Raw genomic sequence first — 27,734 nt, forward strand, 5'->3', positions numbered from 1 at the left:
ATAGGAGCTGAATGCTAAGTACCCGGATATAAGTGAACGAACACATTCATTCCTCCCTCTCCTGAAATCCTCTTGTGCTTCACTGAGCCCTTGCGTACTTCTCTAGCAAGCACTGTCTTCTAGTAGAATTCTTTTCAGGCATTCCTACAGTGAACATCTTTCTTTCTCCCTCTCCTCTTCTCCCTTCTCTTCCTCCTCCTTTTTCTCTCTCTTTTTCTCTCTGCCTCCCCTCCTGTCTCTCCCCAAATCTATTCTCAGAGAGGGACAGAGTCCAGGGCGACCCTGCTTGACCCAGACACACCTGAGGCTGAGTCTACCTAAGGCCTTGTCAGTCACAGGAGCCAATGCACTGGTTCCGCAGCCAGTAAGCGTTGCGTTTGCATTCCCCTCAAAAAAGAGACCTCATATTTTTTTAATGTAACATTTTAAAAAAATAAAGAAGAAAAAAAAAAACGAGTGCTGGTGAACACAGTGTATTAACTCTTCCACTTAACAGAAAGGGTCTATTTCGCTTGCAACTGTGGTGACAGTGCCTGGCATTGTGCACACAGTAGATACTCGGCATATTTGTTTGAGAAAAGCGGCAGACGCTGCCCACCCTCGAGGAGCTGGCAGTGGAGGAGGGCAGGCCATGTGCCACCCTCTCACAAAGTTCCCTGGGGCGGACAGAGAGGACAACCATCTTCACAGGTGGGGAGCTTGGCTCCCAGTCACGGAGCAAGTCTGTGGCACAGCTGGGTCGAGAACACGGCCTGCTGGTTCAGTTCCCTTCTAAATAATCTACTGCCACCAGAGGAGAATGTTGAGTTTGGATTGTACATGCACGCAATACTCAGGAAACAAAAATGGAAAATGGTGGTGGCAAGAAATTGGCCTTGGTTAGGGAAGGACACATATCTTTAAAAAAAATAATAATAATTCAACAATAGCAAGAAATAATAAAGAAAGAAATTTGGGTGGAAGAGCATTGTGGAGAGAATTTACAAAGTTAGTTACCAGTGGGTGGTGCAAAGTTCTAGAATGTAGTAATGGCTGTGAGGACGGCCGCGTTTGTCGAGTGATTGTGGCTGCTTGGCCATTTTGTCTGGTAGGTTTTGGTTAACTGTTTCTGCCGTCCTAAGAGTTAATGACAGGGACAGGGCTCTAACTCTGGACTCCTGATTTCTGAGGACAGTGTTGTTTCTAGTTCTCCAGGTTCAGGAGCTCAGTGGGAGTGAATTTTTGCCAGCTGAAAAAGGACCAGGGGTGGGTGACACGTGGAGGGTGATGGATTTATGCCGGGGATTTGGCGGATTGGCACAGCATCCATGCCAGCCTGCTTCTAGACTGTCTTCATTACTGCAGAGGCTAGGAAGCTAACAGCTCTACTTTCCAGAATTGCTGGGGTCCTAGATGAAGGTCATTTTCCTGCTGCTTCTTGGTGCTGCTGGCAGGCGCCACCTGTGGGTTTCCCGCGGCTATGTTCCGTCACCCAACGCTGGCTTTGTTGGTGTCTCACGGCCTTAAGTGCTAGTGTTTCCCGTTTCCTAGCAGTAATCATATGTCAGGTGCAGCATAGAGATTTGGGGGCCTTCCCCCCCCCCCCCATTCTTCCCTGGTGAGCAACACAAAAGGGTTTGTTAAAACATTCTTCTCCCAGGACAATGGAACAAGTCACCCTCCCCAGCGTTCCCAGAGGCTCCACCCTCACATTCCAGGGCGACCTTCTGTCCTCACCTGGTCTGTGCAGTAGGTTAAGGGGAGAAAAACACAGATCCACTCTCCAGGAAGCGCCTTGCTACGTTCACATTTACTCACACACAGACACATCATTTTACCTAAAGGGGATAATACCACAGCTCTTGTTCTGAATCATGCTCAATAATACATTGTGGGCAGCTTTCTGTGGCGTGACATTTTTGGGAAATTGGTTGATTACAAGGCAAATAATTATAAGCCTTTCATCACTGTCTTACCTCCCAGAATCAAATTCTTGACCAATGGATCAAAAGTTTTATGCTCATCAAAGGAAACATACGGAGCTTGATTTTTAATTCAGGGAGTTATGGCCCTTTCCAATTTTTAATTGTTTTCCAGCTGTCCCCCTTTGAGCTCTGCCTTTTGGTTAAAACTGGTATAAAGTCAGGGTTAGAGTTTGGGAACAGGTTGGGGGTAAAGTGTGAGATAAAGCTGATAAGATGGCAGTGCCAGAAGGGACTTTCCAAGTTGTTGCCCAGTCTCTGCTTGCTTTCCTCTACTGACAGAGAACCCACCGCTTTACCAGGACAGCTAATCTGATCCTTGTGTAGTTCTTCTGGTTTCAAAAGTCCTTCTGGGGAGCAGATGTCGCTCAAGCAGTTGAGCACCTGTTTCCTGCATGGGAGGTCCCGGGTTCGGTCTCTGGAGCCTCCTAAAAACAAACAAACAAACAAAAAGGAAAAACCAACTCAGTGGAGCTGATGTGGCTCAGTGGTTGAATGCCAGCTTCCCACATGGGAAGTCCTGGGCTCAATCCCCGGCCTGGTACCAAGACAAGACAAGACAAGAATCCTTCCTACATAGATCTAAAAGCCCACCTTCCCATAGGTCCTGTATGTTCCAGTTATACTAATTCAACGCCGTCCTCAGGAAGCTCTCCCAGGCCTCTCACCCCCGGGATGGAGGTCCTCTGCTCCTAACTGCACACCCCTCTGTGAGCACAGAACTCACAGTCCATGCCCTCATGCCTGACTCCTAACAAAAACCTCCCTTCACCGCCCAGAAGCCTTCCTAAGCCAGAGTCTTGTTCACCTGTCTCCCCTGGGAGTGAGTGGATTTCATGGCTGCCTCTTCACAGCCTGGAAAGAAAAGCCACTTGACACAGTGGTTCATAAATGTAAAAGTACTAGGGAAGCGGACTTGGCCCAGTGGTTAGGGCGTCTGCCTACCACATGGGAGGTCCGCGGTTCAAACCCCGGGCCTCCTTGACCCATGTGGAGCTGGCCCACGCTCAGTGCTGATGCACGCAAGGAGTGCCATGCCGCGCAGGGGTGTCCCCCACGTAGGGGAGCCCCACACGCAAGGAGTGCACCCCGTAAGGAGAGCCACCCAGCGCAAAAGAAAGTGCAGCCTGCCCAGGAATGGTGCCGCACACACGGAGAGCTGACACAACAAGATGATGCAACAAAAAGAAACACAGATTCCCATGCCGCTGACAACAACAGAAGCGGACAAAGAAGATGACGCAGCAAATAGACACAGAGAACAGACAACCGGGGCGGGGTGGGGGGAAGGAGAGAGAAATAAATAAACAAATCTTTTAAAAATAAATAAATAAATAAATGTAAAGTACTCAAAATTCCCAAGAGATGGTATGGGCAGGAAATGGAAACAGCTTCCAAAAGCCTGGAGACAGATTTATGGAGGCTGAGTCACAAATGGCAGCCACTGAGTTAGCATTTGGGGATGTTTTGGTGCTGGAACGGCTCTCTCTTCTGGTGGCGCAGGACCTGCCTCCAGGACTCTTCAGCGCCCTGCCTTGACCCATGGTGATGGACTTTCTGAGAACGGAGCCGACTGGCTCACAGGGGCAGCCGACTTGACCGGCTGGCCAGGCAGACTTCTCAGGAATTGAAGTGGTGGGTCTCTCCACAACTGGGCACTGGTAGCTTTTCTCTGTTTTTCTTTTCTGTCTTAATGAAAAATCTCTGATGTTTATACTGTAGCAGAACTGACAGAAGCAAAACTTCAGCTTCACAATCCCCAGAGTGGATTTCACATCGTTTTGATGGCTCTGTTGGACTTGCTTTATCTTTACTGGGGAATAATCTCTGGGTGACCCTTTGGGTGTTAAACTAGACACTGGAATAGGCACTTTCCCCGTCCGGTGTCCCACCATCTCTTACCCACAGCCCAGGGTTATGCCTGGGAATGGACTCCATCGTCTTGGTGCAGGAAGGAAGGGGATGGCATTAATGAGGGGTTTGGGAAAAAAGGAAAAAAAAGAGGGCTCTGCTGCGTGTCGGGCCCCTGGCTCATCACTCGTAATAGTATCTACCGGTATTGAGCCGGCACTGGGCTAAACTCCTCGTAAGCCTCACCTCGCTTCATCTTCACAGCAAAGATGAGTGCTGATGTTCTCTCCATTTTACAGAGGAGGAAAGTGAGGTCCATAGAGTTCTGCGAACTCCCTGAGCCCCCAACAGTGGGAAGTAGCCGAGGCGGAGCTCGAGCCCAGTGTGACTTTAGAGCCCCTGTTGGAAGCATCTGCCGGGACTCCATGTGCCACCCCATTTTACAGAGGAGGAAACTGAGGCCCAGAGCAGCGGCTAAATAACTTTGCCTGTCCCTCACAGCTGTTAAGTGACAAAGGCAGACCCAGGCACACAGGACTCCCAAAGTCAAGAGAATCCTTTTCTCGGAAGGAACAAGGCAGGGGTGAGGACGGAGGGGTTTCTTTTTATTCTTATTCTCCCATTGGACTGGAAGCCCATTAAGGTTGGGGCAGTGTCTGATTCAGCACCCCCACACACAAACACACATGGCACCCCCCAGGACGTCCAACCCGCCCCCCACGAGGCCCCAGGCCAGGGCTGCTGAGGTTCCTTGCCCCGAGGGAGGACAGAGGCAGGGTGGCTGTCAGCCGGCCCGGGTGAAGGAGGCTGCGGCCGAGCCTGCGAATGGAGACAGTCGGTCCAGCCAGCTGGGCTGCAGAAGGGAAGCTGAACGGTGAAGGCGGGGACCGGGGTGGTGGCCCTCGGCTCCCACCACAGCTGGCCACAGGGAGGAGCCCTTTGTGGTCTCAGAGCAGCCTCTCCTACTCCAGGGCCTGCTGTCTTGGTCGTGCGGCCCATGCACATGGCTTGTCTCACAGGCCCCATGGGTGTCCTGAGGACACAGCTCCTGCCCAGGGGAGTCACGCTCTTGTGGCAGAGCCAGTCTACAAGCAACTATACCATAAATATGGAAACGAAGCACAGTCTCGAGTCCTGGGAAGGAAACAAATAGCGGTATAAAAAAAAGCTGTGGCCAAGGGACGGCCTCCTGAGAGGTAACATCTGAAACAGAGACCAGAAGCAGGAGCAAAGCAGCCATGGGAAGCTCTCAGGAGAGGGTGCTTTGGGCAGAGAGCACGGCAAGTGCAAAGGCCCTGGGCATGAAAAATACCCAGGAATCCACAGGCCAACATAGCCAGAGCATAATGAGACAGGGGAGTACGGCCAGAGGTGGGCACTTCTCGGCACTGAGCCTGCAGGGAGCGAGAGCCCCAGCCGGCGTCCAGAGGCCCCTCTTCAAGTCCCTGCCCGGCTGTGGGACTGTGGAGCTGGGCTCCGCCTCGCCCCTGCCCCCACGGCCCCCGGCCTCCTTTGCTCAAGGATGGCGTGGGCTTCCCGGGCGCTCTTCCTCCTGGAGAGGAGGGTTACTTCCCTGTGGTCCCCATCCTTGACCATTCCCTTCCCACCCTGGACCCTAGAAGACTGAGCTGGTGTCAACCCCCTTGCGGTTTCCCAGAAAATCTTAGCGCTCCCACTGCAGGCCTGGGACACAGGGGCTGGGGAGGAAGGAAATTCTCACACACAGCTTGTCCCAAGAGTTTGCTCAAGTTCCCAGGCTGACAACTGGCAACCCTCGGCGCTCCGCTCCCACCCCCTTCCCTGCCTCCTCCTCCTCTCCGGCCTCCGCGCTCCCCCTCCCGCCTCCCGCCTCCTCGGGCTTAATGACTTCCACATGGGCCTCTGGTGGCTGGAGCCAAGCCTCCCAGCATTGTCTGAAATCTCCAAATTTAGAAGAAATATGAAAATTGTCAACCACTCCTTCCTTAGGGGGTAAAAGCAACATTCGGCATCAGGGGCAGGTCAAGGCGAGGCGGTCACGTGGCAGGCGCCCCGGCCAATGGGGGGTCCTGGGAGGCCTCTGCTCCCGCCTCGCCCCGGCACGGGGCTCGCCTCTTCAGCTCATATAAGGTAAAAGGCAGAGAGGCCCCTGTGGCCGGGGAGCCGCGGGCAAGGGGCTGAGGGGAGGGGGCCCGATGCCAGCCATTTAAAAATGCCCCTCTGGCAGCGAGGGGTGCCACAGGCTGGGTCAAGTCAGTTGAGAAACAGCAACACCCCCAAGCATCCCCCAAGAGGGCTGGCCCCCATCTCCAGCCGCGAGGAGCCACCCCTGGACCAGACTCCAGGAGAGGTAAGGGACAGCGACGGCCTCGGGCTCTGTGAAGGGGAGCTCGGTGGCATCCTCTCCAGGGTCCGCGCATCCTGGGCTCCGGTCCTCGTGCTCTCGCCGGCCGGCTCTGTGCCTCTCGCCTCTCTGGGTCTCGGTCTCCCCGATGGCACAGGGGCTGGGCTCGGTGATGGCCCAGTGTCCACCCAGCCTTGACTGCTCGGATTCTCCGGTTGGCTTCTCCTCGTTGCTGTGGTTAAATTGGGGTGGGGGCGGCAGAGGGAATGGGCAGAGTTAACGTCATACCAGCCCACGCTTCACAGTCATGCCCGAGCCTGGGCCCGTTTCCTTCTCTATCCACAGTGCTTCTTCTCTTCTATGAGGCCTTGATTTCACAGCTCCAAGAGCTTGGGGCTCCTGGCAAGGAAATTTGTTTTTTAAATAATGGTTTCAGGGAACAAAGCTGGGGGAGAAGCCAGGTAAGCTCTGGGCTGGGGAGCAGCGTCGGGAGGACTCCGGCAGGCAGGCAGGCAGGCAGGCAGAAAGCTGGGAGGGCTGGAGGGTCTGCCGGCCGCGGCGCAGGGCGAGGGCACTGGCTGACCTGCCCTCCCTCTCTGGGCTGTAGTTGGCTAATCTGTAAAATGAGGGAGTTGGATGAAATGCTCTCTATGCCCCATGACTCCTGAGCCCCCCCTTGAGCCTGAAGGTCCAGGGCTGAGAAGGTGCCCCAGGAGGCCTCCCGGGAGCTTGCCCTTTATCCAGCTTAGGGGCAGGAGAGATGCCTGAAGCCCATGCGAGCTTACGGAGCTTGAGCCTAAAGTGAGGGAGAGGGGCTGAGGGTCCCTGACCGGCCCCCGCTGCAGTCACCGTTCCGGATGGCTGGTGGGAGGGCTGACCGCGGGGTCCAGGGGCCTCGGAGGAAGGCTTCTGATGGGTGTCAGAGGAGGCCGTGCTCAGCGAAGGTGTGACCTATAGCACGTGCTGTTCTTCTGTGGCTCCAGGAACCCCGGCCGTGCTGCAAGGGTCCCGGGCAGCTCTGCACCTGAGGATTACCCAGGCTGGCAGCGCTGAGCAAACCCAGGCCTCTCCCCGCTGGGGGCTCCTCAAGGTGGTACAAATCAGGAGGGTTATATCGCCATCATTTGTCGGCTGCTTACACTGCTCCAGGCCCCATGCAAAGGATGCCACATGAGTGAATTCCTTTAATGCTCACAACTCTGTGAGGTAGATACAGTTATTAGCCCCAATGAGCAGATGAGGAAACCGAGGCACAGAGAGGTTAAGTAGCTCATCCACAGCTCATGGATTGTTAAGCCTGGATTTATGTGCCGGCTGCCCTGGCTGCTCTCCCCTCCTGGGAGTCTTCCACTCCCTGTCCTGTCACCCCGGTACCCCTGTGCAGCCTCCCATGTACCTCGGGGAAAGGGGTGGAATATGTATGGAGGGCTTCCCGGGAGGCCAGTGCGGGGCTGTATCGTTTACTCCCCTGGAAGTATCCTGGAAGATACTCCCCTGGAGTATCGTTTACTCCCCTGGAAACCCCGTGAGGCAGGAATCAGCATCACTCTCATCACCTCCAATTTATAGAGAGGGAAACCACTGCAGGCAAAGAATCACCCAAGGCCATGCAACTAGGAAGCGGCCGAGTGGGATGTGAACCCAGCGTGCCCAGCTCCAAAATGCATGCCCTTAGCCTGCCCTCCATGCACCCCAGCGATGAGCCCCCTTTCTAGAGGAGACTGAGGCTAAGCAGGTGACTGCACCAGAACCTGAGCCCAAGGCCTCTCATTGCCAGGCCACTGCCCTCTTCAGCTCGCTGCTGCTGCAGAACAGAAGCGAGCTTGTCTTCGGAGCCACACAAAAGGTACTTGGGTAGAACCAGCCCTTTTCCACCCCGGGAAGAGCTGGCACCTGTAGCCCCGAGGAACTGGAGGCCCCAGGCCCTCGGCAGCACCCTGACCCCACGTGGCTGTGTCTTGATTCCAGCGGGAGCCTCGAGGGACTGGATGAGAAGGCTCTGAGCGCCTCACGTTGGGCTGGGCTGTGTCTGGGTCCTGCCCCTTCTGCAGCTTTCCAGCTGCACAGTCACAGAGGCTCAGGGTCACAGGGGCATGCAAAGAGCCAGGCCACTGGCTGTTTCTGCTTGTTCTCATGAGCGTGCTGTACATGTCTCCCAGTGCACGTGAGCCAGAGCTTCTCTGATATTCACATGCAGAGAATTGCTGGCTCTCGGGGTGCATGCTGTCCCTTTCACAGATGAGCTCCAAATTATTTTCCAAAGTGGTTTGAATTCCGTTACATTCCCACCAACAGGGTATGAGGGCTCCTCTCCACTAGCAAGGACCATTCGGCATTAGCAGACTTCTGAAGGGTCTATGTTCTGCATCCTATTTTGTATGCCTCAAATGTGAATAGTGAAGAAAACAGCAACAAGCGTGCACAGGGGTGCCCTGCCCCTGGATACACGAGTTTCCACAAAGGTGTCCAGGGTTCACCCAGCTGCAGAGCTCCCTAAGCCTCAGACACACAAAGGCCCTGGGAGGGGAGTGGGCACTGCCCAGAAGCAGCGCAGTGGCAGCGTTGCGGTCCAGGGTCGCCTGCAGGCTCATCTGCAGGAATTCGGAGGAAAGAGCCTCTGCCAGCTGCCGCCTCCTAACAGCCTGTCTAGACAGGCCCCACGGGGCCTCGCCACACTTTGCGAGAGCCAGGCAGACGCCAGGCCATCCCCGCTTGCAAAAGAGGTTTATCAGTGACAATTCTTCAGAATCAGAAACCTGTCTCCAATTCAAATTGCTCCCCAACACCAAGCACAAATCTCCTACTCTCGTGGCCCATGGACACATGTCATTGCGGCCCCTTTATGTACAGATGAGGAAACTGAGGCTGGCTCCACAGCCAAGGGGCTTTCCCACATGGGGGTAATCCCAGTGCCCAGGTGATCTGGGGACCAAGGGGGTGGGAGAGCTGCTGGGGGAGGACCTAAGGTGGACTAGGCTGGTGAGAGGAGTCACAAGGGAGCCAGGATACCTGAGCTTGAATTCCAGATCTGCCTCATTGCAACCGTGCAACCTTGGGCAAATCACCTAAATGTTCTGTGCCTTGGTTAGTTCTGCTGTGAAATCGGAATATGAGTATTGTGCCATTGCCTGGATTAAATGAGTTAAAACTCATGATGCCCCTAAAACAGTAACTGGCATATAGTAAGTGTGCAGTAAAAAAATAGCTGCTAAAATGTGATTATTAAAGTTAGCTTCTTTAGGAGGGAAAGGGATGTCATACTGGGTTCTAACTCTCCCTTGGACTTGGGAAAAAACTGTCCTTAGTTCTTCAAAATTAACAACTGCCACCTGTTGAATCTTCCCAAGTGCCAGGTCCTTTGACACACACTCTCTGAGGTAAGTACCATGATCCCTCTGGGAACCCAGAGGTTTGGGAGTTTGCCCAAAGTCACACAGCTTCCCAGTGGCCAAGCTGGAACTCAGCCGGGCCTGGCGGGCTCCAGAGCCCGCGTTTGCAGCAGCCCCACTCCATCACGGCCCCATGAACCTGGTAGTGTGAACCTGTTCTGGCGCTGGCCCACCTAGAGGACCAACCCTCAGCATTCGGGGGGGTTCCCGGAAGCCTGAGCCTACTTCTAGATAGGCGCTGTCAGTGGCCCATCGGTCCTGGGCTGCCCCTTGCCCGGCCCAGCCCCCCGGAGCCTCGAAGGGGCAGTCTGCTCAGCCAAGGCTGGAGGCAGCAGCCCACCCCTGGAGCCCACACCAGCCACCAACCTCGGCTCCTCTGACCCAAGCCGAGCTCCAGGGAGACAGAAAAGCCCCTGAATTCTAAAACTCCCAGCTGGGAAGCACCTGCAAGCCTAAGAGGGGCGCTGCTCAGCCGCGGCCGGCTTCTGCCCCACACCCCCCTCCTCCTCCTTCAGGGAGACGGGGTGGGGGTGAAGCACTGGCTCTGCATGGCATCCTTGGTGGCCCTGACACCGCCCCCAGCAGGGCTGCCAGGCTTGGAGGCCGGGAGGGACTTCTGGTCAACCTGGCCAGAGCCTGCCTGACCCCGGCGTGTGGCCCAGCAACACCACTGTAACCGAGGCCTCCTGCTGAGACGACCTGAGCACCATGGGCAGGCAGGAGGACACGCGCCCTGGCCCCCCAAACAACTCACCGTGTGGAGGGGGTGCTGCCTCTCAGGGCCCTTCTGGCAGAGATGGTCCCTGATTTGGGGCCGAGGGGGACAGCTCAGATTGCCCATGTGACAGCGGGTGCCACACACCTAGAGGAGGGAGAACGTGTAGGTGGGGTGGTCAGAGCAGCAGGGGGCACGTTTAGATAGACAGAGAAGACAGGCCCTGCAGGAGGGAGTACAGAGGTGCCGAGGCGGCACTGCAGAGCCGTTTTCAGGAGGGCAACGAACAAGCCCCTTCCGCGGGACCGAGGGCTGGGCTAGAAGCTCAGGGAGGCCTGAGGTGGCCACAGGGGACGCCTGGGCTGACACCAGAGGCCCAAGCCCCAGGGATGGGAAAGGTCCTCCTGGGTGTCTGTCCTTCCTGGGGAGCGAGTCCTTTTCTTTAGCCTGTTTGTTCCATTCCCCAAAACACCCTCAGACCACTGAATTTTGTGCTTGAAAGGGGTTAAAATGGGAAATTTTATGTCCATTATCTATTGCCACAATAAGAATTTAACCCCCCACTGAAAAAAATTTACAGAAAAAAAAAACATTCTCAGAGCAAGAACCCAGTACAGGGAAAAGGCCTGGGAATGTGGACATGGGGCAACTCTGAGACTCCAGGCAATGGGGAATGGGAGCAGAGGGGCAGGAATCTTGAGGGCTGCAGTCGCCATCTTCAAACCTCTGAAGAGCTTTCTGGGGAACAAGGTTTTGTTCCTTGTAGCCTCAGAGGACAGGGCAGATGTCAGTGGGATATTAGGAAGGAATCTCCAATAGATGGTTCAAAGAGGAATTTGGGAGGTAGTGAGCAACCCATCACTAGGGGCATGCAAGCTTAGCAGGGACACCATAGAGATGAGTCAAACATCAGAGGAGGTTGGGCTTCGTGGCCTTTCCCACCACTGGCCTGGGATTCATATCTCAGCTCTAACTGCTCTGGGATACTCTTAGAGTACTGAGCCCCCTGCTGCTTAGATGCCAGATTCCCAGCCAGGCATGACATCAAGTCTGCCCTGACTTCAGACAGGGGCCTCCTGGGACCTCTCCCCACCCTCCCACTTCCTTTCACCGTACTGCTGCCTTCTTGCCCTTCCCAGGGGGTGCCAGACCTGACCGGCGAGACCTGGGGCCTCCTGGTGAGACTGAGGTCCCCGGGGGACATCTGCCGAGGGCCTTTGCCCAGCAGGAATGAGGTGGGGGGGCTGGAGTCCCTGGGAGCCCTGTTCACACGCCCCAGAGAGTCCACGTGGGAATTCGGGAGGGTCACAGGGAAGCTTCCAATTTAGAACCCAGATGCTGAATTTCCCCCTTTTCTCTCCTGACCCCTCCTTCTCCCACAGTGGGCTGGGAGGTGGGGGTCGAGAGGCCACAGAAGCTGGGACAGGAAAGCAAGCCTCCTCAGTGGACCGGTCACAGGAAGCTGGGGGGTGAGGGAGTGGGCGGGGGGCAGATGAGAGGGTGGTGCCCGCAGGGCCTGGGGCGGTGCACAGACACGGGGGAGAGGATGGAGGACAGGAGAAGCCGAGGGCGCAGCCAGGCCTGCGAGGGTCCTGGGCTAGTGGCCTGAAATTGACCAGGCCGATGGGCACTCAAGGCCAGAGAGACCTCAGCTCAGGTTCAAGCCGGGGCCAGTTAGCCGAGGGGTTTCTGCAACAAAAGCAAAAAGGCCTTGGGAGCCGGGCTTCCAGGAACCCTGGCAGCTTCCCACCTGGTTTTACTATGTGCATCTTATGCACCCTGGTGGCCTGGCAGACGCTTCATAAATATTCCTTGTGTTAAACCACAAACGCATCGCATCGCGGCCTTTCATGGTTGTCGTCCTTTTGAGGCACCAGGGGCCAGGGATTGGCCCCGGGACCTCATATGTGGGAAGCCAGCCGGCACTCGAGTACTAAGCCACATCGGCTTCCCTGAGTTAGTTTTATCCTTTGTTTTGCTTGTTGTTTTGTTTTTGTTTTTTCAGGGGGCACCAGGAACCAAAACTGGGGAGGCAGGCACTCAATTGCTTGAGCCACAACCTGCTCCCCATCATAGCATTTTAAGAGCCGAGAAGGAACACCCAGATCTATTTCCTCATGTTACAGATAAAGAAACTGAGGCCCAAACCCAGAGAGACTTACCCCAAATCACACTGCCGCAGAGTGGCCACCCAGCCCTGTGCATCCTTCTTTGCCTCCTCCTTGCCTTCTAGCCAAGACTCAACTCTACTCTGAGAGGTAGTCAGCAGATGACAGTCTATCCTGACTTCTGGCTCCTTTGTCCAGAAAGGCCCCTTTCACAGCCAGAGGAGGTCCCCAAAGCTTTTGGCTACTGCTAATGGGAGGCCTCCTGCAGAGAGAAAGTTCAAGGCTGGGAACAAAAGTCCTTAGTTCTATTCCTGTCTCTGCCCCAACTTTCCATATGACCTTGAGCAACCTTGAGCCTGAAGTCCTCTCTGACCTCAGCAGGGAGGCGCTGGGCCCAGCCAGCTTGGACAAATGGAGATTCCATCTATGACCTGTCTCCTACTCTCCAAATCTCTTATGGTGCCTCTTCTCTCTGCATCTTGGTCCACTTAGCTTTTGTCTACCCAGCTTGGGCCAATTACTGACCCAGGCAGAAGAAGGAAATAGCAGCTTCTAGTTCCCCTCTGGCTATGAGCAGCCTCCTCTTCCAGCCTTGGAATTCCCAGAGAGGCAAAAAGCTTGGAAGATCATTAAGATCTCCCCAGTGAGGGAATCTGAGGCCAGAGAGGCTCATCAGATGGCTAAGGTCACACAGCAAGTCATGGGCAAATCTGGGAATGGGCCTTGGATCTCCTGATTGCCAGACCAGTGCCTTTCCACTGCCTACACTACCCTCCAGAAGAATGGGCACATAAACCATCATTGCATGGACCTGGGGACAGGTTTACCCCTATGGCTCCAACCCTTATTCAGGGAACCTACAGTTTCTTAGCCTCTCTGGGCCTCGGCTTCCTCATCTGTAATACAGGGTGATGGAGTAGACCAGATGTCTCTAGGAGCGCTTCCACCCCAACGTCAGGGATTCATCAGAACCCCAGGGCTTTCCAGGAAGACCCCTGCTGACACCCACCTCAACCCTTTCTTCCCTGAGAGGGGGGCTACCCAGGCCAAGAAATCTCACCCCCCAGGCAGCCCTGCCCCACCCCGTGGGCTCCTGGCAGAACTGTCGGCTCCAGCCCAGCTCTCCCCTCTGAGGATCTGGATTTTTTCTTACCATAAAAGGGCAAGCATGCATCTTTCGGCCCCTGCTGCCAGCCCCCGCTGGGGAAGAGGCTGTGCTATTTTTAGAAAACTCGAGGGTTTGCTCCTGAGCTTGAGAAGGAGCTCATGGGAGCCTCCACCCTCGGCGCCCCAGCCCCTTCACCCACCTTCCCTCTGTCCTCTTCCCTCTTTGTCCTTCACACTCTCCTCCTTCCCTTTCTCTTCCTCTCTCTGCCTCCCTCTCTCTTGCTCTCACTCTCACACCATCAGCCCCCCCCATTTCCTCTCCCTCTCCCCCTAGCTCTCACTTCTTTCCTCCCTTCCTTTCCCCGTCTCCAAAATCTTTCCACAATCAGCTTCCTTCCCTCCTTCCCTCCCGCAGATCCTGTTCCTGCTGGCTGCTGGAGAAAGTAACACATCTGCACCCCCTCTCCTTAAACACTATTTACAACACAAATTCCAAACATCCGCCATCTGGTTCTAGGAAAGGCCAAAAGATATTTGGAGAAGGAAGTCGTGATTATTCCATCTTCAAAGCCAAAGGCTCCTCTCTCCCGCGTCTGCGGGGCCCTTTGTTAAGATCTCAGCGGGTATGGCCCCTCAGGGAGCGGAGCAGGACAGGCCGAGTCCCGCCGGGCCCTAACTGGCTGCATCACTTCAAGTTCATTGCTTCTCCTCAGGCCTCCATGTCCTCACTCCAGCATTGGGCGCGAGGCTATGAAATGCCGACGATCCCGCCAGTGAGCAGTGAGGATAGAGCCCCCCCATCATATCGGGGGGCTGAGGGAGCTCTGTCCTCTGCAGCCCATCTCCTCTCTCACTCCCTGGAGATCTGTCCAGTCCATTTACCTTTCTTCACACTCACAAGAGTGGGAGAGAGAGGGTCCCACCATCCCCCTTGTCTGAACTGAGAGGACCCTGGACACTCTGAAGTCCGGCCCCCTCTCAGCACATTATGCACTGTGGACCCCGGGGCCCAGAGAGGGGAAGGCCCTGGCCCAGGATCACACAGCATGTCGACAGGAAGCCTGGTGCCCACCTCCTGCTTGTCCCATCCAATCCACTCCAGAGGGAGAAAGTAGGATTTGTCTTAGCCAGAAGGCCTCCTCCCAGCCCAGCAAAGCCTTGGGAGCCCCGGAGGTTCCAGTTGTTTGCAAAGCAGGCAGGATAGGTAGGAGAATGGATTCCTTTATCGTGTTTGTTTTAAATAAACTCAGTACATAAAGAAGTGGTGCGGGCAAGAGGCAGAACAACCACCAAATCAGAAGCCCTGGCCTGGGCAGCTCACAGCCCCACATGGCCTCCACGCGCACTGAAAATGCTTCCTCTGTCTCGCCTCCTGCTCCAGGCAGACCAGCACACCCCTGGTGGCGCGTGACAGGACACCGACTCAGGTTGTCACTCTGTGAAAAATGGTGCCGTGGGCAGTCCAGTCCGAGAGGGGAGCGTGCAGGTGCAGGGGGGCTGGCCAGAGCCCATCCTGACCCTGTCCCTCAGTAGCCGTGTGACCTTGACAAGCGCCTCGGTTTCCTCATCTGTCAAATGGAATAAGAATGGTGCCTAACTCATAAGTGACTGCGAGCGCCAGATGAAAAAAGCCTGTGTCGAATGAGGCACTGGGCAAGCGTGGGCCCGAGAGGGCAGCTCTGTGTCAGCTGCTGCTGTGGCCGCACCTGCTCCAGGAGGCCTGGTGGGTGGGAGCTAGCATCCTCTCCACCCTTTTCTCAGCTTCCACCTTCCAGAAGGTCAGGGGTGACAGGGAGTCACAGGGACCCGGGTTCCTCCAGAGCCCCAGAGCAGGCCTGCGCTTCAGGACCAGGCAGGCTCCGCGCCCCTTTCCCTCCCTCTCCTCCCTTCTCCCTGCATGTCCTTTCGGCCTCAAACCTCGTTCCCAGGACTTGCACAAAAGTCCCTGGAGAGGAAGTGGGGAGCGTGTGAGGCTGGTGAACTCTGCTGGGGCATCCGGGGGGGAGGGCGCCCTGGGAACAGAGGCCCAGCGCAGCCTGGCGGCCCGGGACTGTGGAGAGCGACCCTGCAAGCTGGCTTCCACCCCGCCCGCCCGCCGGATGCTTCTCCAGACCTTTGCCCTCGCCCTCCTGGCCCCTGCTCTTCGGGAGGGTCCGGCCCTGTGCTAATAGGAGAATTGCAGCCATTTGTCGTGGGCTTCCTGCCTGCCAGGCTCTGCTCGCCCTTGACGTCTGCCTCACTGGAGGTCCACAGACAAGCCGGTGGGGAGGGAAGCTGAGGCTCAGAGAGGCGAAGCTGGCAGCCCTAGATGGCACAGCTAGTAAGTGGTAGAGGGCAGGGTCAAACACAGGCTGCTCCAGACACTAAGTCTTCTCTATTCTTTCCAAATACACCGTGGAAGCTCCGTGACTCTAGGGCCCAAGGTGAGAGGGTTGAGGAAGGGCAGCTGTGAGCAAGGAAGTCCCTCCAGAAAGAGCTTGGTGTGCATGTGCATTTGTGTCTCCCAGGAGCTCCGGACCTCGGCCCTCTCCCCACTGCAGCACCTTCTGCTCACAGATGTGGCCCCCAGCCCAGCCTCTTGTGTTTCTTGGAAATGAGCAAGGCCAGGCGAGGGTCTGGGGGCTTTTGCAACGACCGTGATGAGGGGAGCTTTGTTTTATGGTCATCTAGCCGGCCGCTGCCCAAGCTCAGGTGACAGCTAGATTGAGCGTGAGGAGCCCAGGGTTCAAGTCCTGCCTCTGATACTTGTTAGCAGCACATGACTCTGGCTGGGCAAATGGCAGAGCCTCTCTGAAATTTCATCAGAGGAGAAGATTTTTTCCTACCTCTGGAATGGTTGCAAAGTGTACCTTGAGTTGTGGGCAGGGGTATTTTGCAGGCTGAAGCTGTGTGTGTCCAGAAGCAGTGGGGACAGGTGGTCACGGGGCTGACACTTGGGTCTTGGCCACCGTCTAACCTAATGGCTCCTTTCCTTCACATGAGGCTGGAAGCGGGGCCACTGGTCAGGAAATGCCCTTCCGTCCCCCAGTGCTGCCCCTGATGAGCCTGGGTGAGCCAGGTGGGGAGAGCGGCCCCTCCTGCCCTTGGGGCTGGAGAGGATCAGAGCACTGAGCAGGCAGAGCCGGGACTCGACTCCTGGAGGCCTGGAGGGCCTCGGTGGGCTCGGCCTGAGGCTCCCGAGCATCCGGCAGGGTCTCAGGCCCACCCTCAACTCTTCAGACCCTGGCAGCCCAGGCGGGGCCTTTGGGTGAGGCTCTGGCCGCCAGCACCCCAGCGTCCTTCTGAACACGAGGCATCTTGTTCGTCGCAGGCAGGGGCATGGGCCGCTGGGAGCCACCCCAACAGCCCCGACCTCAGAGAGCAAGAAGCCGCTGAGGAAACCTCCTGGGGGCCGGAGGGGGCAGGCAGCAGCTGGCCCTGGAAACAGAACTGTGAGTGCCGCCCACCTCCAGCCGTCCGCCCCCCCACCCCACAGGCACCCACCCTCGGTAACCTGGGTCCCTTGGAAAAATTTCCCATCCCCATCCTCAGAATGACCCAGAAACCGGGTCTCAGAACCCTAAAAAGAACGGGGCTCCGTCAAAGGAGAACGCCTGCTGACTGGTGGGAGTGCAGGCAATTCAGGGGCTGCTGGGGTCTGGGTCGTAGGTAAAAAGAAGCGATAGAGTCCAAGAAGGGAAAGCATGTCAGGATCACCGTGCCCTCCCCCGACTCCATCAAAATTGCAATGCGAAGCCTGTGTGGCTGGGGAAATAAGGATTTAGAGGCAGCTATGGGGATCATAGCAGCCTTCCTGGGAAGGGAGTAAGCAGGGTATTGAGAATGTGGACTCTAGAAACAGACAGAGCAGAGCTGTGTGAAGGACCAGCAACGAGGGCTTGGGGAGGGTGGAGGCGCCAGGCGTGTGTCCTGGGTGGGAGCAGATGTTTTGCTGCTCGTCACAGTCTTCCCACACTTCCCATTTTCAACGCTTCCTGCACACGGTGGAGCAGGCAGGGGAGGGCTACTGGCCCCATAAGACAGGTGGAGAAACTGAGACCCAGAGAGGTGAAGTGGCGCAGGCCGTCAGCTGCAGGGGGCGGATTCTGGCACCAGAGCGCACGAGGATGGAAAAAGCGGAGGAGATGTGGGGGGCGGGGAGGCAGGGCCAGCGAGGCGCCAACGCTCCGGGGACACGGGATGAGGCCCAGGCCTGCCTTACGTAAGTGGCACACCTGCTCACCTCGGCGTGCCCCTCCCCATGTGTGTGCAAACGTGCACCCCAGCACAGCACACACACCCGGCCCTCACTCGCTCCCAAATGCGCCAGAGACCGGGTCTAAACAAATTGGATTAGGAGGCTGCAGGCGCCTCCTCCACCCGGCTGTCCGGCCCCAACACTAAGCAGAGCTGCCAGCTGCGATCTCTCGGTCAGGCTGACAGTCCGTCCTCGGCCCCCACACGCCTCCCCCAGGCCCCAGGAAGTGGCCCGGGGTCCAAGAGGATGCCGTGATGATGGATGGGGTGAGGGAGACTGCAGGGCTGCTCAAGAGCACACAGGATGTTAGTGCTGAGCGAGGCTCGTTTCTGAGCTGTTCCCAGCAGCCCCCCCTCCCCCGTCCTTCCTGCAGCCTCTCCCACGGTCACCGCCGCACGCCTGGGACTGGGGCCCAGCCTGAGGCTGCAGCCCAAGCACCGGCCCCAGGAGACCGGCCCTCGTCTCTCAGTCCCCGGCTGGGCTGGAGGGGGGTCGTCAGCTTAGGGGACACTGACTTGGGGGTGAGACCCAGGCAGGCACTGCAGGAGGAGAAGGGCGGGAAAGCCAATGCCAGCGTGACGGTGGCGTCTCAGGGCTTTCTCACCCGCTGTTCCATTTAACCCTCAGAATGTGTCTGGGAGACTGTGCCCGCGGCACAGACGTGACGCCTGAGGCACGTTCCTTCAGGGATTCCACAGCACCCCTTTCCTGAGCCCAGAGTCTGTGCCGGGCCCCTTTGGGGATCCTGGGGAGCCCAAGGTGAAAGACCAAGAGCCCTGCCCCTTTGGCTCCGGGAGCAGTCTCAGGGGCACTGGGGCTCCTGCATCTTCCAGGCCAGGGAAGAAGAAGCCTCTGTCCACACCGCCCCTGAGAGAGGCTGACGGGGTCACCAAGGGCAACCTTAGCAATCGGCGTCAGAGCACAGGCCCTGAACTCAGGCGGCCCTGAGTTCAAATCCGGCCTCCCTCGCTTTCCAGCGCGATAGCATCAGCCAAACCACTCTGTTTCCCTTCTGTAAAATGGGGATATGAAGGGTCCTGCTTCGTAGGACTGACTGAGAGGCTTGTTTTTCATTTCCCACACCCTCACCGGACAGAGGGAGAAACCGAGGCCCAGAGAGGGAAAGGGCTTGACTAGAATCACGGTGAGCGGGGCCAGGCCGGGCCCAGGCGGGGCCCCTCCTCTCTGGGCATTCCCCCTTCTACCTTCATCCCAAGAGACTCCCCACACCTCCTCCCACCCCCACCCAAGCAGCCGGAGGCCGAGGCAGCTGACCAGGCTGTACAGGTGCTCGCCCACCCTGGGCGCCCCCTGCACCTTCAGCCCTGCCTCCAGCCTCTGCAGCACCCTGCGAGCGAGCGGGGCGGAGGGTGGGGAGTGGAGCGGCGGGCTCCCAGCCCAGAGCGGCCTGGCCATATAAGGGAAGGGGCCCAGGGAGGCCTCCGCGCTCAGGCCTGGCGAGGAAGCCCAGACAGTCACTGTTTATTTTCTCCTTCTCGGCCTCCCCTTCACCCACAGCTCCTCAGGGCTTCCCGGCAGAAGACAGAGGCTCTCCCCGGCGCCGCAACACTTCCCCAAGACGGCGAGGGAGCGCGGGGACTCCTCCCGCGCAGTGCCGGGGCTGCCCAGAGCCAGCCCGAGAGCCTTCAGGTAAGAGCCTGAGACCCACCTCCTGGTGCACCTGCCCTCTTTTACAGAAGGGGAAACAGCCGCAGAGAGGACCAGGGCAAGACGTGAAGCAAGTTGGCGGCAGAGCGCGGGTCTCCTGAGCAGCCTCCCTCGTCTCCTGACCGGGCACCCAGGGTGCGCAGGGGGGTGAGTATCCCCCTTCACAGTGAGCCGTTCTGCAGCCGCTATCACTGGACTAGGGGTCAAGGCCAACCCCGGCCCAGCACGTGCTTGCAACTCAAGGGAAGAATTCCTGGGGCCAGAGAGCCAGGGAAAGCAACACCTTTTCTACCTCTCAGCCCCTCCTCCCAGGTCCAGTGGTTTACCTCCTTCTCCAGGAAGCCTTCCCAGCTCTCCCCAGGGGCGGGAACTTCTTTGTCCTCTGAACCCTTGGCAGTCCTTTCGCAGTCTCGCTCTTGTGCCACTTGGGTCTGGCCCTCATGCCTGTATCAGGGGCATTTTCCTTCCTTCCGCCTCAGCCTTTCCGGTAAGGACCTCCCCTCAGCAGAGAGGAGGCAGCCGGTTCCTGAAGGAACAGGTAAAATGATCAGACCCTGTCCCAAACTCAGAGGACTGGTAAATTGGTCCGGCATAGAGGTTTTTAAAAACAAGGGACGTGGGGTAACAGTTCTCACTTACAAATCCCTGCTCAACAACTACCTCTAAGCCCCTGGAAAACTCCCTTCCCATGGAGCATTGGGGATGCACAGAGATTAGCAGAGTAAACATTGGTAACTGATCATTCTTAATACGGTCACCATCACCATGATTATTCTAGACACGAAAGGACAGAGCTGGGCCCCTCTAATCAGGACAGACCCAAGGGTCGCAGAGGGCGGCAGATTCCTTCTGATCAAAGGCTGCCTCTAAGCCCTGAGTTCCTCCTGGAGAAGTTCCACCTGCCTGCATCCACTTCCTGCTGCAAACCCGGGAGAGGTGCTGTGTTTGCAGCAATATTCTTAGCCCAGTGGGCTGTGGAGGACATGACCCTGACCCTGGGACCCTGCCCTGGCTCTGGGACCCCGGGACAGTCCCCTTCCCTTTCCAGGCCTCCACACGGGATAAGAACGCTTCCCCTGTCGGCCTCACCGGCTCTTCTGAAGATCAAATGCGATAGGGAGCTGTTGACCACACTTCAATCGTTCAGGTGCCCCTTTGTAAATCCTTCCATCTGCAAAGAGTCATTTCGTAATGCTTAAATATGAATTTTATATAACTCCAGTAAATGGAGAACTGTTATCACTGTCCCTAATTAGACGATAACAGTAAAAAGGATACACTTTAACCTCCCTTGCCAGACTCTGGGCCTGAGGCCTGAGGGAGACAAACAGGAGGTAGAAAGCTGTCACAGACGGGACAGCACCAAACTGAGGCTTTCTCCCCGTGGCAAGTAGAAGGGGCGAAAGAAAAGTCACTGGGAATAACTCGAGTCACTCAAAATCAGCCACCCCGCACGCCACGCTTGGGAAGCCAGAGGTGGTTCAGGTGGAAGGGCTCTGAGACAGTCACACGCCAAGCGAATGAAAGGGATTATCCGTATTAACTTGCTTCCTGGCAGCACGTCCTCGTTTTTCAGGACAGCCCTCGCTGGCTTCTCATTAAAACCCCTGTTTTGACCAGGCTGAGCTCTGGGCTCTCGGAGAGCCCCAAAGCGGGTCCTGGTTTTAGAATCACTTCCCACCCCCCCAAAAGGCAGGTTGCAAGGGGTTCCCGCAAGAGAATTCCGAACAAGAGGAGGGCAGTTCTTTGGCCGGGAGCACCTCAGCAAGCGGCTGCCCCCCACCCCCTCACCCTGCCCCAGCAGATCCCTGACCTGATGCGCCCCAAGTGGCGGGCCAGAGGGAAACTCTCCTCCCAGAATCTGCAGAGGGATATGAGGCGCTTTTGTTTTTCTAAGGGGGCACGTTGTCTCTGCCCACCCCTGAGGGAAGGCTGCCTGCTGCCCTCGGCCTCCCTGGAAGTATATGCCCTCCAGCTTCAAGACCAGCTCACTGAGCACCAAGCAAAGTAGGGGGGTCCGCTGGAGGTACCCCAAGACCTCAGGGGGTGTGAGGGGGAGAGCAGGAGGAGTGGAGAGGGGCTTTGCCTCCTCACCCAGAGGTTCCTGCCCCTGCCAGATCCACAGAGAAAAACGGATTTTCTGCCCACCCCTCAGTCACCCACCAGGTGGCCTCCCCAGGGGCCCTGAGCATGTTGTTCAAAGGCCTCACAGGCCCAAGGAGCCCCAAATCAGTAAGACGGGGGTGCTATCCTCAGAGAGCTGGGATCTAGCACTGCCAGCCCCAGGTGCCAGTAGGTCTGGCACTGGAAGGATAAGACTGAGGAGTACGGGACAGCCATTCGACCAGCACTTGTTGGGCATCCGCTCTGCCTGGGCCTGCTTTGGGTGGTGGGTGCAGAAGACATGGTCCCTTCCTCCACAGCGGGACCACACAGCCCAGGAACGGAGGAGGTCAGCAACAAAAACTGCCCAAAGAGTGTGGTCGGTGATCTGAAGAGGGGTACAGGATGCATAAGAACGTGGAACAGGGTGTCCTGGTGTGTGAAGTGGTCAGGGAGGGCTTCCCTGAAGAGGTGACGTTTAAGTACAGACGAAGTACAAGAAGAGGAGCTGGGCAGGGGAGGTGTGTTCCCAGGTAAAGAGCACAGCTGCTGGGAGGCCCCCAAGGCAGGTGGGCGCGGGGCTCTAGGGTGGGATGGGGAATAGGCAGGGGCCCAAAGGGAGAGGCTGGCAGGGCCAGATAGGGCCCCACAGCCTTGGCTGAGGGTTTCAGAACTTAGCTGGAGGGTAACAGGCAGCCCTTGCGGGATTTTGAGCACGGGGGGTCACACTTTGCATGATTCCGTCTATGCGAGATGTCCAGACCAGGTGCAACTCCGGAGACAGAAAGTAGAGGAGGTTTGCCTTGGGCTGGTCTCCAGGGGGATAGGAGGATGATGGCTAAAGCATATGGGGTTTCTTTTTGGGGTGCCGAAAATGTTCTAAAAGCCGTTAGAAAAGTAAGGAAGTGGTAGGTCGAGGCCGGGTCCCAGAGGGCTCCACGCCTGGCCAAGGCTGTGAAACCAGCCAGGTGTAGCGGCAGCAGACGCCGGGGTGGGAGCCGGAGGTGCACCCAGCTCTTCCTCAACGCCCCTTCTCCCGCAGGGGAAGGCCCTGCCGCCCGGCGGCAAGCAGCACGCGCCCTGTCTCCCAGCCTGAGGTGCAGTGCTGCATCTCTGGTCAGTTGGGAGTCTGAGATGAAGCACTGTAGCTCGGGAAGGGAGAAGTTGTTCTGCGGGCTGGCAGCCTGGAAGCGGTAAGTGTTGGGCCGGGTGGGGGGACCAGCAGGGACAAGAGTGTGTCCAGTCTGCCCGGCATCAGCGGCTTGCCGTGGCATGAAATTCCTGGACTCGAGTCCTACCTGCGTCACCCTCTGCTTTGTGATTCTGGGCCTCCTCCGTGTACCCCAGTTTGTCCATCTGTAAAACGGGGTGCTGAACCTTCACTGATGGCCATCACCCAGCCCCCTGCCTTCATTTGCTCTTTCTGAGCCCGTGGCAGACACTTATGATTAGTCGAGTTATCATTCTTGAAATGTTTGGAGGCAACTTCAGAATCCTTCTCAACGCTGGATCCTGAATAGCCACTATGAATTACGTAGAGTTGAAACCCATTTGCCATTTGGGGATTAGACAAGTCCTTTCAGCCCTAAAGACAAAAGTTCTGGATTTTAAGTCAGGCTCTTCACACTCTGAGCTCCTAACCCATTGCCTAAACCCATCTAGACATCTCACAAATGTCTGGTTTCTCCCAGGGGCTCCGGACAAGGGAGGAACAACAGAGGTATAGCACTGCGCCAAGCACAATTTTATTTAACCTCTCGGCAAGCCTGGGAGGTGGACAGTGCTATTGACTCATTTTGCAGATGAGAAAACTGAGGCCTGATGACATGGCTTGGCTTGCCCAAGGTCACGTGTTGATTGCGCTGCGCTGAGGTCAGGCCCCTGCTCTTACCCACCAGTGACCATGGAAACTGGGAGTGAGGCAGCGGGAGGAGAACACCGTAAACCCGCCTGCCATCCTGTTCTTACATCTCGGGTCGCTTTTAGCAAAGACAGACCTAGACATTTCCCACTAATTCTACAGCCTGTCCCCTCTACACCCACCCCAAATATTTTATTTATTGCCCTTCATTCAACAGGTCCTATTCTTTTCCCATTTAACAGTTGAGGAACACTGAGGCTCAGAGAGGTTAAGTGACTTGCTGGGGGTCACGGGTGAGGAAGTCGCCGAGAGCAGGCACCCAGCCGCCCGCTGAGTTTCCAGGACACTCATCTCTCTGGCTGGAACGCGGGAATGTCGTGGGAGGCGGGCGGCTGGGAGGCCAGATGGTTTCTGGTGGACGACGTGGCCTCTGACTGCGAGGGAAGGGGCTTGCCAGGGCCCTCGGCGACCCTGCCCGCCTCCGCGGCCCGCGGCGCCCCCTGCCGGCTCCCGCAGGTGGAGCTAGAAGAAAGCGCCGGCAGGTGCTCGGGCCGGGCGGGCTGCGAGCGGAAGGCCGGGCTCCCCACCGTGTCCTCACGGTCCAGTTTTCCCAGGAATCCCTTAGATGCTAAGATGGGGATTCCTGGAAATACTGTTCTTGAGGTCACGGTTTAACGGCTGGACTCGCCTCCTTCCCACCTCAGAGCGGGACGGCCCGCGTGGCGCCTCCACTCCAGCGCGGGCGGAGTCAAGGCGAAGGCGGTGCACGAGGTAAGGGGGCTTCCCGGCGTCGCCTTGGCCGCTAGGCTGCTCTTCCTCCCCCTGTCTCCACACACCATTCCGCGCCTTCCCGGTGAGGCGGGATGCAGGACCAGCCGCTCGCGCACTCAGACGCGTCCCGCAGCACTCCGGCTGAAGCGGGACCCCCAGGCCCGGGCTGCTGCCACCCCCGCCCCACTACCCGCATGCCTCGTGGGAGGGTCCACGTGATCGTAACCACAGTATTGATAAACTGACACATGCACCTGAACTTATTTTAAAAGTTTATTGTGACTTAGGCAAACTAAAAACTGTAAGTTCAGTTGGGAATGCAACCACACAGAAATGGAAATTTTTTCAAGGTAGAGAAGAAAAACAGCCCAGAACCCCCCTTGTGGTGATGCCTGCCTCCACCACCCCAGGAACAAGGGCTCTCCACTCCACACGGGGTACTTTTTTTTAGAGATTTGTTTTATTTCTTTATTTCTATCCCCACTCCCCGCCCGCATTTGCACTAGCTGTCTGCTCTCTGGGTCTGTTTGTTGTGTGCTCATCTTCTATTTTTTAGGAGGTACCAGGAACCAAACTCGGGAACTCCCATGTGGGAGGGAATTACCCAATGGCTTGAGCCACCTCTGCTCCCCATTATTTGTGTCTCTAGTTGTGTTTCCTCATTGTGTCTCCTCGTTGTGTCATCTTGTGGCATCAGCTCATCGCACCAGCCCATCGCAGCAGCCTGCTGTCTTGTCTTTTTTAGGCGGCAACAGGAACCAAACCCGGGACCTCCCATGTGGTAGGTGGGCCCAACTGCTTGAGCCACGTCTGCTTCCCCACACGGGTTACTCTTGCTGTGAGAGGAGGGTCTCACACACAGGTCTTCCCACACCTACACACACTCGCTCCCTGAGTTTCCTTCTGACCCATCACTTTTGAGCTATGGTGTCTCATTACCAGTGATGCCTCCGCTCCTTGCGGTTTATTTTTACTTCCATAGCCTGGTCTCGTCCTCAAAGCCCCCAAAGTGCAGTGGGGTTGGAGAGGCTCAGAGAGGTAACGTGCCAGTCCAAGGTCACCCAGAGAGCGAAAGGCAGAGCCAGGACGGACTCCAGCTTCAGTGGCCTATGGCAATTTTTCAGGCAAAATAAAAACTAGAGAAAGATTCCTTCTCTGGCTGGACAGAGGCAATGGTGACTGACTGAACTCCGGAAGTCCTGCAGGGATGCAGAAGCAAAACTAGAACTTTCACAAACTCCTCCTAGTGATTTCCAAAGAGTCAGGAGAGACTGTAGGTGCCACAGACCCAAGACTCCTCATTTGGGGATCTAACTCCCTATTCCCAGGGACCAGGTGGCTCCCACAGTCCCAGGCTGTCTTCCAACAGGCCACTTAAGACATTTACCATTTAGGAGACACCCCTCCCCCTGCACAGAGACTGGAGCTGGCCTAGCCATGGAGATATCTGACTTGCTGATAATAATAATAATAGCTTCCCCTCGGTGGCTGTTTACGATCTGCCAGGAACTATGTGAAGCACGTTCACGGGCATTTTCTCATTTAATGCAACCGTCTAGTGAGGTCAGTTCTACTGGTTACCGCATTTCATAGACAGAGAAGCCAAGATTCAGAGAAGTTAAGAGACTTGCCTAAGGTCACACAGCTAGTAAATTGTGACGCTGGGATGAAGTCTGCTTTCATGCTTTTAACTACCATGTTGCAGAACCTGCTTTTCTCACACACACACACACACAGCCTGCTCTTGTCACACACACACACATGCACATCATTTGGCCTGGCCTGGCTTATGGGGCTGTCTCTAAGTGGCTTCCTCTAGGAAAGAGGCAAAAAACCAAAGCTTTAGTGAAACCCAAGTGGGCTTCCTGTGTGCTGTGATGATAATAAACTGCTGGCCCCTTGACTTCTGTCCTGTCTCTTCCTGGGAACGGGGGGGGGGGGGGGGGGGGGGGAGAGAAGGGGGCAGGAGGGCGAAAAGCCGGACGTCACAGGTGTGGCTGAGGGCAATGCCAAGTGCGTCACGCTCAGGCCTTCCAGAGGCCGGCCCAGGAGTCGGGACCCCAGCCGACGAGGAGGCTGCCGGGCCACGACTGGGGACACTCTGCTGTGGAGGGCACGCGAAGGGCAGCGTCCCGCAGGCTCCCGGGGGCTGAGGAGCCCCCCCACCACGAGGCCAGCCCTCGCCATCGTTCCCAGGGGTCAGATAGGAAAACGAAAAACACCTACTTACACGGCGATTCCCGAAGGCAAAGGGCCCCCGGCATCCCTCCTTTCTCCCAAACAAGTCGAGAGGGGCCCGCAGTGCCCGCACTTGGCCGCTGAGGAGCCGGGGCTCAGTGAGGGCGGTGGGGTCCGGGAGCCCGGGAGGGGGCGCAGAGCTGAACCCCCTGCTCTGCTCTGTCTGCTGAGCCCACCTGCCGCCTCGCCAGTTCGTTTCAGCTTTGACACACCAGGGCTCCTTGAAGCCTTGTCCCCGCCCCGGTCCACAGCTCTGGGGGGGCTCGGCGTCAGCTAAGAGGGGGCTTCGGGCACCCGCTGACGGGTGGCAGGCTGTGCTGAGGGGTTCCCGGGCCCTCGGGGTGGTGGGTGGACAGGACAACAGCAAACGGCCCACGAGGGAGCACGCCCAGTCACCTCTGGACAACCCGACAGCGTTTGGGGGTGCCCGCGTGGGCCTGGAGCGGCGGTGACCAGACTCCAGGAGCTACTCACGGGTCCTCTGCCCCGGAAACAGGCGCTCCTGCACGCCCCCGGCAGAAGGCCAGCGTGGAGACCGCTTGCCAGCACAGGCTAGGGGGAGCGCGAGGTTCACGCGCGCCACAGGGCCATGCCCGGGACTGGCGCCCCAGGACGCGGCCTCGGGCCCCTGGGGCAGGGAGGTCTCCACCTCCTCCCATGGGGTGGCCTGCACCAGGGCCCTCCTGGAGGGGCGGCCGAGGGGGCGTGACACGGGCAGGGGAGAGAGGGCGCCGTGCCTCGCCCCAGGGCCCCGCTGCGTCCTGACAGGCCGCCAGGCGCAGGGAAAGCCACGGAGGCCGCCTGGGATCGCCCAGGGTAGCCTTGCTCGCCCTCTTGTGGCCAACACTGGAAGGACAGGCTTCTTCCCTGCTTAAAAGGACTTTCCACTTTAGTGTTCGTTATTAATATTAATTACCATTTATCTAATTCATTTGCCTAGGATTTTGCATTTTGAAATGCACTTTCCATATGACCTCATTTTAGCCTTACGAATATTATCATCACACTTTTACAGAGGCTGGGAGAGTTTGAGCAATACTCACTGTTATTAATATTGTATTAATTGTAGCACCTGCGATTTCTTGTGCCCTTACTAAGTGCCCAACGCTGTGAATTTATTTTACATAATCTTATTTGTGAAACCTGTGTGTGTGGTAGATACTGTGGTCTTTATGGTCTAGGTGGAGAAACAGATTCAGAAAGTTAGGCTTGCCTTTGGTCCCGTAACTGCTAAGTAGTTGAATCAGAGTCACCCAGCGCCAGCCCACGCCCAGACCGGCTACACCGGCTGACTAAGGGGAGCATCTGCTTTGGTCCTCCAGCTCCTAGGAGGCTGGGAAGAAGTTCCAGGAGGCTTTACCCACTAGCGTTGCCCCTACAGTTTCCAAGATTCCAAGACGCC

The 27,734-nt window shown here is 57.0% G+C and overlaps 1 long non-coding RNA gene across 1 annotated transcript; it reads left to right on the top strand.

The window, feature by feature from the left end:
* Nucleotides 1-5,906: 5,906 nt before the first annotated feature.
* Nucleotides 5,907-25,997, top strand: LOC131274405 (uncharacterized). Its single transcript, XR_009181670.2, has 2 exons — nucleotides 5,907-6,141; nucleotides 19,389-25,997. It is a non-coding gene; the product is annotated as an uncharacterized lncRNA (long non-coding RNA).
* The last annotated feature ends 1,737 nt before the right edge of the window (nucleotides 25,998-27,734 follow it).

The sequence above is a fragment of the Dasypus novemcinctus genome, chromosome 2 (genome assembly GCF_030445035.2).
Source record: "Dasypus novemcinctus isolate mDasNov1 chromosome 2, mDasNov1.1.hap2, whole genome shotgun sequence".
NCBI lineage: Eukaryota > Metazoa > Chordata > Mammalia > Cingulata > Dasypodidae > Dasypus > Dasypus novemcinctus.